The 13,006-nt window shown below is 49.3% G+C and overlaps 1 protein-coding gene across 3 annotated transcripts in view; it reads right to left on the bottom strand.

The window, feature by feature from the left end:
* The window catches only part of LOC143983027 (multidrug and toxin extrusion protein 2-like), a 134,054-nt gene that overhangs the window by 85,776 nt on the left and 35,272 nt on the right, over positions 1–13,006 (bottom strand). The window lies entirely within an intron of this gene.

Here is a 13,006-nt window from a genome sequence, read left to right as displayed (position 1 = left end):
TTCGGCAAATATCTCCTAAACCGTGTAGGTTTAGGAGATATTTCTTGGACCTACAGGTAAGCCTTAATCTAGGCTTACCTGTAGGTCAAAGTGTGTTGTAAGGGTTTACAACCACTTTAAGATAGATATATCAATTAGAATCATTACATAAGCATGCTCCCTCCTCGGACATTGAACGGGACCTCCAGATTGCTCGTAGACAGGTTATTGATGTATAAAGCAAAAAGGGCAATACAGATTGGACGTAAACAGGTCTACGAGTATGGTAACAAATGTGGCAAATTACTATCTAGAACGCTGAAGGAACAACAGGCGATGTCCTACGTACCAACGATCACAGGGGAGGAAGGGGAAAAGTTTGCATTGCCTAAACAAATTGCCCAAAGATTTGGAGAATACTATTCCTCCCTTTATAACCTACAATCGGACCCACCAACACAGTCAGGAATAGACAGTTACTTGGCATCGTCCAGAATGCCTGGTTTAACGTTTGCAACACAACAGGAATTAGAAGTACCAATTACACTAGAGGAGGTACAGGAGGCGGTGAATGGGACGAAGATGGGAAAAGGCACCTGGGCCAGATGGCTTTACAGTTCAATATTATTGAACTTCCTATCCATATTAGGACCATACCTTGTGAAGATGTATAATGGTATGGGTGACCAGAGTCCATTCCTGCCGGAGTCCCTTAAGGCCCTTATTACGGTGATCCCTAAGGAGGGAAAAGATCCCACGTTATGTGAAAGTTATAGACCAATAACCCGCTTAAACGCAGATCTAAAATTCTTCCAGGTTACAGCGACAACTGCCTTCTCTGATTCATCTGGACCAAGTGGCGTTTGTCCCCACATGGGAAGCATGGGACAACACCATCAAGGTTATGAATTTAATACATATAGCTAATTTATCTAAGCTCCCGTGTGTATTCCTGGGGACAGATGCAGAGAAGGTATTTGACCGCGTTAACTGGCGGCTTATTTTTTCGGTCTTGCGATATATAGGGTTGGGAGAAAATATGCTCCGATGGATCTCAAGTATTTATACTCTGCCTAGTGCTCAGGTAAAGGTAAACAGATTATTATTTCCCTCTTTTGGGATCACCAATGGGACCAGGCATGGTTGTCCATTGTCACCCCTTTTTTTGCAATATCGTTGGAACCCCTTTCTTTGTAGGGTTCGGTTAAATCAGGACAACAAGGGACTGACAGTGAAGAAAACCCAATATAAAATTTCAGCATATGTGGGGGGCGTGGCTAAGGAATGGCCGAGTGAAGCAGCTTTTTTCTCGAGCTCCCGAACTACGGCCTCATGCCCCGGCAATTACAGGCATTCCCACCGGTATGAGCTCATCCAAGAAACACCGGACACGGGCAGCGGCACGTTACTTCGGGCGCAACGAAGGGTCTCCGGGCGCGACTGTGGCGTCACCACGAGGCACCGTACAGGCCTCCCTGCAACAGACACGAGCAGCGTCCTCCGGCTCACTCCTGCCCGCCAAAGGGGCACCGCCTGCATACCATATGACAGACACAGCGGAGCAGGGAGAGGAGGTGGTTACCCCGCTGGCTTCTGCACCCTCAGTGCTCGACCAGGACATCAGGGAGATGCTCCAGGCCCTCCCAACACAATCAGCGATAGTAGCATTAATTCTGCGCTTGGAAGAAACACACAGAAGGGACATCCAGGAGGTCCGGGGGGAGGTCTCCAGCATAGCAGAGCATGTATCCACAGGGGAGACATCCCTGACATCCTTGGAGGCCAGAGTTTCAGCGCTGGAACAGTCGCGCGACCACCACCGCGATACCGCAATCTCCCTCCAGCTCCACATGGAAGACCTGGAAGACCGGAGCCGCTGCAACAACCTGTGGCTCCGGGGGGTCCTGGAGGCGGCGGGACCGGAGGACGTGAGCGAGGTGGTAAGGTGCGTGTTCCGAACGGTGCTCGGAGATCCAGAGGTGGAGGTGGCCCTGGACAGGGCACATAGGGCCCTCGGCCCGAGACCCACTGACCCAGACAGATCACGGGACATTGTGTGCAGACTACACCGCTACATGCAGAAGGAAACGCCTCAGAGCCCGGTGATTTGAAGGTGAATGGTGCGAGCATCCGAATCCTACAGGACCTGTCCCGATCCACGCTGCGACAGAGGGCCCTCCTCAGACCGCTTCTGGACCTGGCCAGGCAGCTCGGCGGTACATACCGCTGGGGATACCCTTTGTCAATCACTTTCCGCAAGGAATCTGGAAGCTTTACCCTACAGACTGCCGCCGACCTACCGGCACTTTTTCGATTCCTGGGCACGGAACCCATCCCGGTACCGGACTGGCTACAGCTGCTTCAGCGGCAGCTTGGCAGATCGGGCGCTTCGGCCAACCGGGGGCCCCCTGCCCCCCCGCCAGCAACGAGGCCGACGGCGACACCGGTCAGCGTCAGGAGGCGCTCCACGTGAGTAGGCCACAGGCCACCCTCTCCAGACACTCATTCCTTATCCACATAGCACGAAAAGCACTGGCATAGACGGTAGGAGTACCCTGCACCATCATTGCTTTTGCCCTTGACCCCTTCACTAACAAGCTCCCACATAGGAAACCTCTTGCCCCCTTGCGGGGAGACCACCCCATTAAATGTATTGAGTCCCCCCCCCCCCCAGAGACGCACCACGGCTATGCTGGATTGGGCCGCATTTCAGGACAGAACTCATTGTTTTCTAAGATCCGGCATCCCGGCCAGAATGAGGCGACCCGTAGTGTTATGGGTTCACCATGTCAGGGTGTCACCATTGTCACCCACTTTGTCCCGGGCAGGGATGCTTTTCAATGACCTCCTTACTTGGGACAGGAAACCTTTGGACAGACAGCAGGTCAACTACCTGAATATACATTTTGCACCCCAGTGCAGAGGATGCCGATGGGATTTCCTCCTCTGGGGACATGTCAAATGACACATATCAAACATATCACATAGGGGGGAGGGGCCCAGGGGTTGCATTACCCTGCTACCATATTGCAATGGGGGAGGTGGGGGAAACCACATGATCACCAGGGGGACGTTGAAGGCCTTTACGCCTGCTTGAGAACTTGGTCTGACTGTAATGGGGAGGGGGGTTTTAATTTAAAATAATCTATACCTCCACACCAGGGTATGCGTTTTTGAAAACATGAGATTGCCCAGCGGAACTGGCGGCCGAGTCGGGGACGCGAACCCCACTATTTCTACAGCTCGGTGACGGGGAATAACTTCCCTCGTTGGCTCCCGCTTCCGCGTGGCAATCCTACATGGTCCGTGGGGCCTCTTGCCTTTGGTTGTATGCCTTACACACTGTTAAACTTGTGGGCGCAGATGTTAAAGCACATAAATGCTAAACTGTTGTCCTAACTTTTTTTTCTTCTTGATTTACCGGTTTATATATATATATATATATATATATATATATATATATATATATATATATATATATATATGTCTTTTTTCTTTCCTTTGTATAGTTGTAAATTGCCGGGTTGGGGGGGGGGGGGGGGGTACCGGGAAGTGCCGGGAGCTAACCTCTAAAACTCGGTTTACCCCATCTCCCACTTAGGTCTACGCTCAGTAATCAGAGATATCTCTGGAGAGCGTTGCAGCCGCATAGGCTAACCTAGTTTTCCCTTTTAACCGCACAATTTAGTGGCGGCCCCCTATCCTATCCAACACACCTATTACTTACTTCCTTCCCCCTCCCTTCCGCTTCCCATTTACTACAATCCCCTCCCCCCCCTTTTTTTTTTTTCTTTTCTCCCTCTCCCCTTCCCCTCCCCTGACTCGACATACTGCTTCTTATAGCAATGGACTCCCTCCATATAGTATCCATCAATGCAAAGGGTCTTAATATACCTGAAAAACTTAGGATACTTATCCATGATATGCAACGCGCCAAAGCGGACGTTGTGTATTTACAGGAAACTCACTTCAAGGAAAGTAGTCTGCCCTTACTTAAAAATTGACACTACCCACTAGCATACCACTCCAAATATACTAAAGCCAAATCTAGGGGGGTGACGATCCTCATCTCGGCGAGGGTGCCGTGGACACTAATAGAATCTCAGACAGATAAAGAGGGACGCTTCCTATACCTGAAAGGTCTGATTGGGGGAAGGAAGGTAACGTTAGCAAACCTTTATGCCCCGAACGACCGTCAAGACGTATTCCTTAAAAAGCGACTGGAACACCTTCTACGTTTTGCCGACGGTCAGCTAATAGTGGATGGTGACCTGAATATCCCCCTCAACCCCATGGAAGACACTTCTTCAGGTACATCTACTATCACGCGAGACACATGAAGACGTATAGGCCTCTCCTTACATTCGGCACAACTCATAGACGCCTGGCGACTCTCCCATCCGGGGGAACGCGACTACTTATTCTTCTCAAAGCCACACCAGAGTTACTCACGTCTGGACTATTTTTTGATACCACACGGACAACTGCACGCAGTTGCGCACACTTCCATCGGGTCGATTACGTGGTCTGACCATGCCCCGATCAGCATGCAGTATAATTTGTCAGACACACACACACACCCTCAAACGCAGTGGCGCCTTAACGAGAGTCTGCTCCAGGACCCCGCAGTCCTGGCAGACCTGATCAAAGAAATAGGCCATTACTTTGACACCAACAACACCCCGGACATCGACATGGGGGTGGTGTGGGAGGCCCATAAGGCGGTAGTCAGGGGAGTCCCCATAAAAACACGGGGCCAGACTGAAAAGACTGAGGACTAAAAAACTAGACTCCCTCCTTGCCAAGCTCCATTCCGCGGAACAGACACATAAAACAACACCAACTCGAGCCCTTGGCATTGAACTAGACGTTGTTCGCTCACAAATAAATGATCTCCTACAGTATAGAGCTAAAGCAGCTTTACAGAAATGTCGGCGGACGGTGTACGAATAGGGTAACAAATGTGGAAGACACCTTGCACAGGCCCTGAAAACGCAACGTATAGCGTCCTATGTCCCACATGTAATGACACAATCGGGACAGAAACAGTCGCTACCCCTACAGATCTCACAAGAGTTCAGGAACTATTACAGGTCTCTGTACATCTTGGCAGGGCCGTCGCCATCCCCCGACGCTATCTCACAATATCTCGTAGAATCCAAAATGCCATCCCTAACGCCAGAAATACGGGATTCCTTGGAAGCACCCATTACGTTTACGGAAGTACAAATAGCCTTGAAGAGTGCAAAACCGGGCAAAGCGCCAGACCCAGATGGCTTGACACTCGCCTACTATAAGACCCTGCTTCCGTCTTTGGGCCGCCCCCCTGGTAGATCTCTTTAATGGTCTTGGGACCCTGAGACCTCCCTTAAGACCCTTATGCAGGAGTTTCATGTTTATGGCCAACTATCTAACCTGAGGATCAACTTCTCCAAGTCGGAAGCAATGGGGATGGGGCTACCACAGGCACGACTACAACAAATTAAGGACTCTTTTAAACTAAAGTGGATGGACGTTGCCCTGAAATATCTGGGCACTCACATTCCCCCTTCAATGTCTCATCTTTTTAAACTCAATTTCACCCCTCTACTGAAGTCGGTGCAGAAGCTTCTAGACGGTTGGGGGGGGCGGTTTACACTCTTGGCTAGGCCGATGTAATATCCTTAAAATGTCGATACTACCAAAGTTCCTCTACCTATTCCAGGCTCTCCCAATCCACATCCCCAGAGACTTTTTTAGGCAAGTCCATTCACTTTTCACCCGCTTCCTATGGGCAGGCAACCATCCACGCCTAAATAGGAAAATGCTTTGGTGTGGTGCTGTTCTCACCGGCCTATTTTCTCTTACACGTGACGGATATACCACCCCGGAAATATGGAAAATCTGTGATACGACACCTTCTGGATGCAGCTAAGACATGCATACCTCTTAACTGGAAATCCCCGAACCAACGACTACTGCCCAATGGCTTTATAAAGTACATGATATTAGCCGACTGGAAGACTTGATCCTCACCAGCCAACACCGGCAGGAAACATACTCTAAAACGTGGCAGGCATGGAATGCCTTCAGATACTCTAATGAAGGCCGTACTCTCAGGAGGGTTGACTGACAACTAGGGCTGCAAACTATTATTTTCATAATCGATTAATCGGCCGATTATTTTTTCGATTAATCAGATAAAATCACCAAAAAAACGTAATGTTCAATTTTTTCGTTTATTTAAAAGTAATAATGAAAAAACTGAGTGTTACACTCAAACTGCAGAATAAAAAACGTTTAACATTAACATTACACAACTTTGCAGCAGTACAAAAACATTCTGAAAAGAGGTGAACTATAATTTTTTTGCAACTAGAAGTAAAAAAAAAAAAAAATGCGGAGACGTGGTGTAATATTATGTATGTATTGTACAGTTTTATAAAAATAAGTGATTCTTCAATATTTCTATGCACTGTTATTCAACACCAATGATGGGGCATTATTCCTCCCGGGGACACCAATGACGGGGCGCTATTCCTCCCGGGGACACCAATGACGGGGCGCTATTCCTCCCACTGACACCAATGACGGGGCGCTATTCCTCCCACTGACACCAATGACGGGGCGCTATTCCTCCCACTGACACCAATGACGGGGCGCTATTCCTCCCACTGACACCAATGACGGTGCGCTATTCCCCCCACTGACACCAATGACGGGGCGCCATTCCTCCCACTGACATCAATGACGGGGCGCTATTCCTCCCACTGACACCAATGACGGGGTGCTATTCCTCCTGGGGACACCAATGACGGGGCGCTATTCCTCCCGGGGACACCAATGACGGGGCGCTATTCCTCCCGGGGACACCAATGACGGTGCGCTATTCCTCCCGGGGACACCAATGACGGGGCGCTATTCCTCCCGGGGACACCAATGACGGGGCGCTATTCCCCCCGGGGACACTAATGACGGGGCACTATTCCCCCCCACTGACACCAATGACGGGGCGTTATTCCTCCCATATTGGTGTTTCGGGGGGGGGGGGATAATAGAGCCACATTGGTGTTTCTGGCGGGGGTAGTGCCCTATCATTGGTGTCCCCGGGAGGCGCTACTCCTCCCAGGGACACCAATGATGGGGCACTATCCCCCCCCCCAGAAACACCAATGGGGCACTGTTATCCCCCCCCCCCCTGCAGAAACACCAATGTGGCTCTTTCCCTCCCTCTCCCTCCCAGGAAAGCAAATGATGATGGGGCACTGAATGGTGTGTGTGTGTGATGGGGCACTGAATTGTGTGTGTGTGTGTGTGTGTGTGTGTGTGTGTGCGTGCGTGCTTTTACTGGGTACAACTTTTAGCCGATAGCCTCTACCTTTTTTCACACTCTGTGTGCAGCTCGGATCAGTGTCCTCCTCACAGATTCTTGCCCTCGCCTCTCTGTTCCCTCGAGGCAGCAGCGGGCGGGGCTGAGATCTGTGTGAATGATAATGTGACATCAGCGAGGAGGAGAGGCGCGCCGCGGACGTGCAGCGGTGAGTGCGTGCCTGGTCACAGAGAGCGGCGCCGAGGACACAGGACGGATGACATAGGAGGAGAGGATTTATTGAGGTTTTTTTTCAACTAAACAGACAGGCTTAAGGTGCGGACCAACTAACCGATAATGAAAATCGTTGACAACGATTTTCATTATCGATTATTATCGATAATATTGATTAATCATTGCAGCCCTACTGACAACCCTCTCATGATAATTACTCAGTACCCCCCTCCTGGACCCCCCTCCCAACCCCTCCTCTTTATCTCCCCCTTCTCATGACCCAACCCATGTTACCCTGTCACACCCCTCCCCCCCGGACCCACCCCGGTCCACAAACCTGTAGGAATCCTAACCTTAGAGAAAACCCTAGAGAAAAAAAAAAAAGAGACAAGACCACGCCTACAGGGTCAGAAACGCCACCGCTCTCTTCACCTAGACGAGCCATACCCCTCCCCGGAGGGGATAGTGTCGGCCATGGAAGTAACCCGTGTTTAGGTGACCATACGCTCTAGGCCCACCTCATGGTGAAGTCTTGGAGACGAGAAATCGGCCGAGTCGGTATAGATGTATAACCGTTTGTTTAACTACCATTGTATTGTTATCTATACTGTTTGATCCCTGTGTACTGGTCTCCTTGTGTTAAATAAAAAATTTGAAAAAATAAAATAAAAATGTCAGCATATGCTAATGACATACTTTTTTTCATTGACCAATCCAATGAAATCCCTTCCTAATCTATACTCTGAAATAGAGATATATGGTACTTTATCATATTTTAAGATCAATTAAATTAAGTAAGAGGCTATGGGAATTGCAATATCTAAAAGATACGTTGAGATTACTGAAATCCAACTATAAATTTAAATGGATGGAAATGGATCGAATACACCACTTCTACAAAGGGTTCAGGGTCTCTTAGAAAGATGGCATAAGGGATTTCACTCTTGGATCGGAAGAGGTAATATGCTTAAAATTAACATTTTACCAAAGTTTCTATATATATTCCAGGCATTACCTATTGCTATCCCTAGGCAATATTTCAAACAGATAGATACACTCTTTACTGGATTTGTCTGGGCACAGAAACACCCAAGAATTAGAAGATCCCCGTTGACCCTTCCCAAGCAATACGGTGGGCTGGCCATACCTGACGTATATAAATACTTATCAAGCAGCCATACTGAGTCGAATAATTGACTGGTGCCGGCATGGAGATCTAAAGATATGGCCGAATTTGGAACAAGCACAGTGTAGGGCCTTGTTATATAGAGCACCTTGGTGCTACAGGAAACTCCCACTTACAATCAGGACACACCTATTGATAGGCCATACAATAAGAATGTTCTATGGATTGATCTCTAAAGGGAAGTTATCATTTGAGTCCCCATTACTCCCCATTTTGGGGAATCCACAGTTTCCACCATGATTGCGGAAAGGGCCCTTTGGGAGATTAATAGAGAATGGGCTATATTAGGCTTCTAATTTTCTAGAAGCAGGCTCGTGGTCCAATTTGCAGAAACTGATGTCTAGTTCTAATCCATACCAATTCGATTTCTGGGGTGCGGCACAATTGAGACATTTCGTACAGACTTTATCTCAGTCCGGTAAATTTATGTGGAAACTAACAAGATTTGAAGAATATTGTAATGAGAAAGGTGTGCTCTCGCATGTTCTCTCAAGGATGTATGACCTGTTGGTTAGATCTTCAGGATTTCCAGTTGCCATTTTTAGGTAAATGGGAATCAGACTTGGGTAGAACTTTTTCAGGAGAACAGCGTACTAGTATAATATATAATATATTCGAATCTTTAATGTGTACAAGGACGCAGGAAACAAGCTATAAAATTGTCTCTCTGTGGGACCGAACCCCAGAACTTCTTCACAGATATTACCCAGAGGTCTCTGACATCTGCTGGAGATGCTGGGAGGAACCTGGGACACTATTGCATATCTTAGTCCTGCCCTAGAATTGAAGGTTTCTGGAAAGAGGTGTGGAGAATTAGTCAACGGTTCTGGGAAGGAGAGATCCCTGAGGACCCGGCTTTTTTTTTATATTACAAGATTCCAAAATGCCAGTCAAGAGATATAAGGAATCTATAGTCTGCCATCTTCTGAATGCAGCTAGAGCATGTATACCTTGTTCTTGGAAGCAAAGACAACCTCCGTCTTTGGGACTCTGGCTTAAGAGAGTAGAGGAAATTAATCAAATGGAGCTACTAGTATGGACAGCTCGACAGAAAAGAGATTTACCGGAAAACATGATCTGCATGGAATCTCTTTATTAATTCAAAAGAGGGGGAGACTCTCAGGCAATCAGTATAGAGCAGGGCTTGACAAATTTGCTTAGAATCTAGGAGCCAGCTAAAAAAGTTAGGAGCCAGTTTTTTAAATCAGCTGCCCAGTGCCCAGAGCTACATGTCCGAGGCGTTGGGCAATAAGAATTGCTCACGCTTGGTGGCAAGTAAAAAAAAAAAAAAAAGACCGAAAAAATAAAATAAAAAAATTTGTTGTACGATATTGCAAATAAGTCATTGGCAGCACTGATGGGCGCTGATGAGCACTGATAGGTAGAGGTCAACCGATATGGGTTTTTCTCTGGCCGATGCCGATATATGTTGCCGATTTACCTTTTTTTGTTCTGCTTTGTTGTTTTGTCTTGTGGTGTTTTTGTTTTGTTATATGTGGGAAAGTTAGAGTAATAGTCCATTCACACAGGGGCAACACGACTTGTAGGCGACTTGAGTGAGGCAACTTGTACACGACTTGAGTTAAGATCACAGCGCGACTTGGGACGACTTCAACACGACTTGTGATGACTTCAACCTGACTTGGGACGACTTACAAGTCGCCCCAGGCCAGGCGACTTTTGCCATGGCCAAGCAGAGAATGAGCTCAAGGGGGAACTCCACGCCAAATTTCTGAAAAAAATTTGGCGTGGGTTCCCCCTCCGAGAGCATACCAGGCCCTTAGGTCTGGTATGGATTCCAAGGGGAGCCCCCTACGCCGAAAAAACGGCGTGGGGGTCCCCCCCAGATCCACACCAGACCCTTATCCGAGCACGCTACCCGGCCGGCCAGGAAAGGGGGTGGGGACGAGCGGGCGCCCCCCCCCCTCCTGAGCCGTACCAGGCCGCGTGCCCTCAACATGGGGGGGTGCCTTGGGGGAGGGGGGGCGTGCGGCCCCCCCACCCCAAAGCACCTTGTCCCCATGTCGATGAGGACAAGGGCCTCTTCCCTACAACCCTGGCCGTTGGTTGTCGGGGTCTGCGGGCGGGGGGCTTATCGGAATCCGCGAGCCCCCTTTAATAAGGGGGCCCCCGGATACCGGCCCCCCACCCTATGTGAATGAGTATGGGGTACAATGTACCCCTACCCATTCACCTGTGAAAAAAAGTACAAAAAAAAAAACACAACACAGGGTTAAAATATTTTATTGCACAGCTCCGGGGGTCTTCCGTCTTTGGGGGTCTTCTCGCCGGACTCCTCCGCTATCTTCTTGTAGCTCTTTTGCTAGCGGAGGAGTCCGGCTTTCTTCCTCGCCGCCGGCCTCTTCTCCCGACTTCGGGGGTGTTGTCCCCCTCTTCGGTTCTTCTGCCGGGCCACCGCGCCTTCTTATAGCTCTTTTACAGGCGGTGGCCCGGTCTTCTGTCGCCGCCGTCGCCGCTGCCGCCTTCTGTTCTTCTCCTTCTTCTCCTGGAGATGTTGACTCGACGAGCTCTCCGGCCGCAATGCCAGGGACGCGCTGAGCTGCCACTTATATAGGGACAATGGGGCGGTGTCACATGGGTTGATGTCACATGGGTTGGTCACATGGGTTGATGTCACATGGTAAGGGGGTGTGGGTCACCATGTGACATCAACCCATGTGACCAACCCATGTGACATCAACCCATGTGACACCGCCCCATTGTCCCTATATAAGTGGCAGCGGAGCGCGTCCCTGGCATTGTGGCCGGAGAGCTCGTCGAGTCAACATCTCCAGGAGAAGAAGAAGGAGAAGAACGGAAGGCGGCGGCGGCGACGGCAGCGACAGAAGACCGGGCCACCGCCTCTAAAAGAGCTATAAGAAGGCGCGGTGGCCCGGCAGAAGAACCGAAGAGGGGGACAAGACCCCCGAAGTCGGAAGAAGAGGCCGGCGGCGAGGAAGAAAGCCGGACTCCTCCGCTAGCAAAAGAGCTACAAGAAGATAGCGGAGGAGTCCGGCGAGAAGACCCCCGAAGACGGAAGACCCCCGGAGCTGTGCAATAAAATATTTTAACCCTGTGTTGTGTTTTTTTTTGTACTTTTTTTCACAGGTGAATGGGTAGGGGTACATTGTACCCCATACTCATTCACATAGGGTGGGGGGCCGGTATCCGGGGGCCCCCTTATTAAAGGGGGCTCGCGGATTCCGATAAGCCCCCCGCCCGCAGACCCCGACAACCAACGGCCAGGGTTGTCGGGAAGAGGCCCTTGTCCTCATCAACATGGGGACAAGGTGCTTTGGGGTGGGGGGGCGCACGCCCCCCCTCCCCCAAGGCACCCCCCCATGTTGAGGGCACGCGGCCTGGTACGGCTCAGGAGGGGGGGGGGCGCCCGCTCGTCCCCACCCCCTTTCCTGGCCGGCCGGGTAGCGTGCTCGGATAAGGGTCTGGTGTGGATCTGGGGGGGACCCCCACGCCGTTTTTTCGGCGTAGGGGGTTCCCCTTGGAATCCTTACCAGACCTAAGGGCCTGGTATGCTCTCGGAGGGGGAACCCACGCCAAATTTTTTTCAGAAATTTGGCGTGGAGTTCCCTCTTGAGAGCTGATAATTCTGTCAGAGTCGCCTCCGTATAGACGGAGATCCGACTTGGAGGCGATCTCCATTGAAATCAATGGGTACCGGTCGCCTACAAGTCGGATAGAAGTAGTACAGGAACCTTTTCTGAAGTCGGAGCGACTTCAGTAGTGTGCATTAAGACGGCTCTCATTCACTTACATTGCTTTTTAAATGTTGTCCGACCTGAGGCGACCTGAGGCGACTAGGGGCGACCTGAAGTCGGATCAGGAGTTGCCCCTGTGTGAATGGACTCTAAGTGAAGGGGAAGAATAGAGATTGATACTGTAGTATGAAGATTTGGGTTAGACTGAGCCACTTAACGCATGACCAAGGGGAGCTGAATACTTGGAGCTTCCTCATTGCTTTAGTTTAGGAGTGACCCGAGTTATACTAATGTAACTATTTAAGTGATTATTTGGCATATGTTTAACAAATATTGATGTTGTCCTATATCTATGTATTTAATTTTTGTGAAAAAAAAAAAAAAAAAACCTAATAAAGACCATTAAATGAAAAAAATAAAAATCCCAATAAAATACATTTACGGTTTTGGTTGTAAGATGACAAAATGTTGAGAATTTCAAGGGGTATGAATAATTCTTCAAGGCACTGTAACCTTAGAAATAGAGTTCTGATAAGGAAATTTGAGTAGAAATGTAAACATATATATAAATTCTGGACTGAGCCTTGAATGAGAAGGGAACAA

This window comes from Lithobates pipiens, unplaced genomic scaffold (genome assembly GCF_037356315.1).
Source record: "Lithobates pipiens isolate NorthernLeopardFrog02 unplaced genomic scaffold, aLitPip1_a1.2 Scaffold_16, whole genome shotgun sequence".
NCBI classification, from domain to species: domain Eukaryota; kingdom Metazoa; phylum Chordata; class Amphibia; order Anura; family Ranidae; genus Lithobates; species Lithobates pipiens.
Note: the sequence above shows the minus strand (reverse complement) of the source record. Positions and strands in the feature narration are given on the sequence as shown.